The sequence below is a fragment of the Ailuropoda melanoleuca genome, chromosome 6 (genome assembly GCF_002007445.2).
Source record: "Ailuropoda melanoleuca isolate Jingjing chromosome 6, ASM200744v2, whole genome shotgun sequence".
NCBI classification, from domain to species: Eukaryota; Metazoa; Chordata; class Mammalia; order Carnivora; family Ursidae; genus Ailuropoda; species Ailuropoda melanoleuca.
In genome coordinates this window covers 53,220,469-53,226,468 of record NC_048223.1, presented here as the reverse complement: position 1 = coordinate 53,226,468, position 6,000 = coordinate 53,220,469, and positions in this window count along the sequence as shown.

The following is a 6,000-nucleotide window of genomic DNA, read 5'->3' as shown; positions in this document are numbered from 1 at the left end:
CCGAAACTGAGCCCTGGCTTGAGCCCACCTGCCCTCCATTGCCTGTTAATGACTCTCTAAATACTCAGCATTGCTGGTTTGATGTATGCACCCGAGGGGTATATTTTTGTTTGTGGATATGATCACCAGTCTTGGGCTTATGAATGTCTTGATAGTTGGAAAGGCATTGGTGGCACGTGTTTTTCTTGTTTTTTGTGTTTTTTGGCATTTAACATCCTCTTTAACTTTCTCAAAATGGCTACAACCACTACTCCCGAATCTTACTCAAGAAGGAAAAGGGCCTTATCGATAATAGATGATTACCCTGATGAGGAACTTTCTGAAAATGAAGACAACAGCTGTGGTCATAGCCAAGGCTGTGACCTTCCTGCCAGATATTCTGGGGATCGGTTTAACCCATACCTTGGAATCATAAATTCATGGCTTGAAGTAGACATGGCCAACTTAGAAGTTATGATGAGAAACCTTGTTAACAGAAGAGCTCGCTCCACCGCCTGAACCGTTGAGACCCCAAAAAAGCTTTACATTCCCTAGCGCAAGTGATCCTTGGTAGTAGAATAGCATTAGACTGTTTATCTGTAGCTCAAGGAAAGCTCTGTGCCGTTGCTAACACCTCATGTTGTACATGGATAAATACCTCTTCACAGGTGGAAGCAGAACCCCTAAATGACTCAGATGAGCTAAATCCTTAAAGAGACATTCATGTTTTACATCAAAATGGTTTGATTTTAATTTCACCTATTTTTAGCTGACTTCCTACTGGACGCAGAACTCTCTTATCCTCAGGATTGCAAATTTTTGTGCTGTTAATCATAGTCTTAATTTGTGCCCTATTCAGCATCTTCAAACTATTTGTGTCACGCATTTATTTCTTTTTGCTGTTTCTCCCCAAAATATTGTGACGGTAGCTCAGAGACTGGAAATGATTGACCAAGCCTTCCCTCCTGAACATCTTTCCTCAACTGACCCACTGATGCATCTGGCTAAGGACGATGCCCAAGATCCCCTTCCCTGAGTCTCCCTGTTGCTCAAATGTGGACATGGTCCTTAGGACGACAACTCCTGCATACACCTCTTTTTCTCCTCTGTGGGACACGCTGTATCGGAAATGAGCCTTTCTATGATGGATAAATATCTCTTTGCCCATCAGCTTGAAATTTGTTAAGAGGAGGGGTGCCTGGGTGACTTAGCCAGTTAAGTGTCTGATTTTCGGCTCAGGTCATGATCCTGGGGTCCTGGGATTGAGTCCTGCATCAGGCTCCCTGCTCAACAGGGAGCCTGCTTCTCCCTCGGCCTCCTGCTTGTGCACTCTCTGTCTGTCTCTCTCTCATAAATAAATAAAATCCTAAAAAAAAAAGGAAATTTGTTAAGAGGAGACCATTAGACTTGCTTCCCTGGAAAGCTGAATCTGGGGTATGTCAGACCTGTCACATAGGCGTTTGGGTACCATTGTCGTCCATGTTTTTTTGTGTGGCCTGAAAATAATAAAACCAGAAGAAGCTTATTGAGACAGAAGAACAGCAAGTGTTTGACATGAGAGAATAGAGAACTGAGGTGAGAGACGGAAGGTTCTGATGTGCCTTTCGTCCACGGCTTCACCATCAAGAGTCAAGGGGCAAGGACTGTGTGCAGTGTCTCATGGTGTTTCCAGGTGAGTACAGAGTTGAATGAAACCCGATTACCAATGACTGTGGACCTGGCACCATCTTGAGGGGCGTTCCTAGTGGTGTAAAAACTCAGTGACTAGCCAGTGTTTGGATCCAGATCTGCCTCCCACCCTACAGGAGAGCTTCAGCCCTCTGTTGTCTGTCATGGAGGTTGGTGGCTGGATTCTGGATGGCTGTGTAGGAAAGGAGGGATTAAGGGAGGTAACCCCATTTTCAGTTAGTCTCCTAACTATAGAAGGAATCTACTGTAACATATAAAAACCTACTCTTACTGAAGTGGTCAGGATTCTGTTGCTTTTGGTTTCAGCCTGACAGAAATAAGCAAGCCACCTGGTTCAGGAATGAAAGGAATGAGTCAAATACCAAGAAAGCCTCTTAATCCCTGATCACTTGGGCAGGAGTTAAGAGCAAGGTGTGGTTTGACATAAGAGTGTCCAGCTCACCATTAATATAAGCTTCCTCGGAGGTGTCCTAAACTAGCCAGAAAGTTCTGCACAAATAAAAGCTTCTCAATACATAAGACAGGTTTATGCATATGTTCTGACAAATGCTCAGGCTGTAAGCAAATGCCAAAATACATGAATTAGAAAAGCTCTCCTGTTTTGGGAGACAGGTGTCTTTGGAATTCTTGCGGAGAAAGGCGATTGGGTTTGTAATTTTCCATACGCACTGGATAGCATGCAGAGAAGCAGACAGAATGCCTGTCATTATTGTGCATTTGGCAGCAGTCCTGGTTCTGAGGAGCTTTGGCTCAGAGTGAACAGATATTCAGAACCTTGCCCATGAGTGACGTTAGAGAGAGCAGAAAGGAAATAGCCAACAAAGGACACACGCATGCACGCCTGTGAGTGAGTGTGTGTGTGTTTACAGTTGAGAAAGAAAACAAGAGCTGGAGAAAACAAAACTTTCAGAAAATGAAATTTCACCACTAGGCGATGATGAGTCCATTACCAGGAGTCTCAGACCAGCTCCGAGGGACTGACCAGCTGGGACGAGTCGCTTCACCTCTGTGAGAATTGGTCTCCTCAGCTGGTAAACCAGTGATTTGGAATAGATGATTGGATCTCAACCCTCACTGCACACTAGAAGCATCTAGGGGGTTTTAAGAGTGATGCTAACTAGGGCGCCTGGGCGGCTCAGTGGGTAAAGCGTCTGCCTCGGCTCAGGTCCGCATCGGGCTCCCTGTTCAATGGGGAGCCTGCTTCCCCTTCTGCCTCTCCTCTCGCTGGCGCTCTCAATCTCACAAAAATAAAAAATCCTTACAATAAAAAGGAGAAGAATGCCAACTAGGCCCCATCCTGGGCCAATTGAGAAGTCTGGGAATGGGCCCCCACCCCTGTCTCTGTGTTAACAGAAATCCTCAGGTGATTTTGATGCACAGCGGGGCAGGAAGCAGGCCCTAGATGATCCCTGCAATCTACTGTATAACTGGGATTCTCTGAGGGACCGGGGACTCCATCCCTGGACCTACTTCCTGTTCTGCGTGGCCCGGATTCAGTGTCTTCATTACTCTGTGCCTTATTTCCCCACCTGCACAGCGGACAATCACCTCCACAGTCTCCTCCTGATCCGTAGGACGACATGGAAGAAGAATGGAAGTTTGAGTGTCTGGACCACTGTGCGAAAAGCATGTTCTTGGCTTTTGGGATTATTCCCAAATACTTGGAATCACATCCGTGGAGAGGAACTCAAAGACACAGAAATCCTTTGTTGTGAACGGTCTGATGGATTTCACATCTTCAGCCCTTCACTTGTCCTCTCAGTCCACCCTGACCCCCAGTTTGGCCTACTGCAGCATAATCAAGTACTAACTGAATTTGTATCGTTGCCTTTTTGACATTTCAGGCTTATTCTGAAATAATTACAGGCTCGCAGGAAGTTGTAGGAGGAGCCTTGTATGCCATTCGCTCCGCTCCCCCCACCTGCCTATGGCTCATTCCTATGTAACTGTAGTACAGTGTCAAAGCCAGGAAAGTGACATTGGCATAGTGTGTATATTTTAAAGATAAAACAGACCACAAGTTCATCTTACAAATTCAAGTTTACAAGATTTTTACTTAACCTAATTGACGTTACATCTGTGTATCTTTTCTCCTGAACTGAATGTCTAAGTGATGCTGATATTCATATGATCTATTCCACAATGCACCACAATGCCTTAGAGTAAGAAAGTCAACAAAACAACCTTCAAAATGATGGCTGAGTAGAGTTTAAGATTTTTTTTTATTTTTGCTGTTCCTTTCGTCCATAAGCTGTATCCTTCTAAAAATAGACAAATTACAGCGTACTGAAAGAGAAGGGCCATATGCACCCCAATGTCATAGCAGCAACGTCCACAATAGCTAAATCGTGGAAGGAGCCGAGATGCCCTTCAACAGATGACTGGATTAAGAAGTTGTGGTCCCATATATACAATGGAATATTACTCAGCTATCAGAAAGAACGAATTCTCAACATTTGCTGCAACATGGACGGCACTGGAGGAGATAATGCTAAGTGAAATAAGTCAAGCAGAGAAAGACAATTATCATATGATTTCTCTCGTCTATGGAACATAAGAACTAGGATGATTGGTAGGGGAGGAAAGGGATAAAGAAAGGGGGGGTAATCAGAAGGGGGAATGAAACATGAGAGACTATGGACTATGAGAAACAAACTGAGGGCTTCAGAGGGGAGGGGGGTGGGGGATTGGGATAGACTGGTGATGGGTAGTAAGGAGGGCACGTATTGCATGGTGCACTGGGTGTTATACGCAACTAATGAATCATCGAGCTTTACATTGGAAGCCGGGGATGTACTGTATGGTGACTAACATAATATAATAAAAAATCATTAAAAAAAAAACAAAAAATACAGCGTACTGAAAATCACTGGGGGGCGGTGTGATACTGACCTTTGGAGTGTTGGTTCCAGCACCATGGTGCCCTCAGGAAGTTCTTCATGGTGTGGAGCACTGTGAGACGAATCTGGGGAAACACATCACCACTCTGAACGCTGCCAAGCTGGGACAGACACCTAAGTAGTTTGTGTACCCACCCCCCCAACGTAGCCTTGGCCTGGTAGAAGCGAGATCCCAAGACTGCAGTGGCTGGGAGAACTGCGGCCCAGTGACTGATAGGGTCTTTCTTGGGTGCTCAGCCCTGGCCGTCCTGGGGACTCAGAAAAATGGCCTGTCTTTGGGGAGTCAGATGAGCAGATAGGGAAGAAAGGGGCCCACACCATTGTAGAGGGACTGCGGAGAATCGCCTGCACTGGGGAGAAGCTGCATGAGAGGGAAGCTGTCGTCACTTTTGAGCAAACCGAGGCCACCATAGATAACGCAAAAGACTGGAGCAAGTTTGTCCTGGTCTATGAGCCCACGTGGGCCATTGGTACTGGCCAGACTGCAACTGTACTTCCTAAGTATGCGAAACGCTGCAGGGATGGCTTAAGTCTCACGTGGCCGATGCAGTGGCCCAGAGCTTCCTGTTTATTCATGGACGTTCTGGGACTGGAGCAACCTGCAAGGAGTTGGTAAGCCAGCCTGCTGTGGGTGCCCTTCTCGTGGGTGGTGCTTCCCTCAGGTCCAAACTGGGGGATGTCATCAATGACAAACTGCACCCCATCCATTTCCCCTACTCCTCCTGCTCAGCCAGGGACAAGGTAGCTCAGAGGCGCAATCACTGCGCACCCTACGGCCCCCCAGAACTGCACATGCTTCTGGATGGTGTCACCTCCACCTCCTCATGGCCTAATCCAAACTGTACCCCTTCTTTACCTTTACTCCTACCCTGTAATGGTTGGGCCAGGCCTCTCCTTTCTCCACTTATTGTCATGGTTAGCATGACACAGGTGACCAAGGCAGCTCTCCTTGGCTGAGAGGGGAAAGGCGTGGAGTTGGCTGGTGGGTCCCCTCGGTCCTGAGGGCAGCAGAGAGAAGCCAGCTTCTCCCGTCTTGCGCCACAAGGCCAAGAGCTGAGATCCGGGGGTGCGGCTCTGTCCCACGGAGCCGACTCCTGTGTGTGTTGTGTGTTGAGTGTTTGTGAAGTTCCACGTCTGGGGAAAAGAAACACCCGGTGCTTCAAACAAATCACCTGGAATATTTTCTCTCCATGGGCTTTTATCCTCTAGCGCATATATATTTTGGTTCCCTTGCCTCATTTTTGTTTCCCTTTTAGATTTTTTCCCCTTTCTATCCAAACAGTTTTGATTTGAGCGTCATCAAACAGAGGTTAAGTAGATAATTTTACAACGAACATTAGTTGTAGGTATTCTTCTCACCACCTGGATGCTACAGTAACGTTTTACTATATTTGCTTAATTCCATATCTATTCATCCTCCAGGTCTCTATCC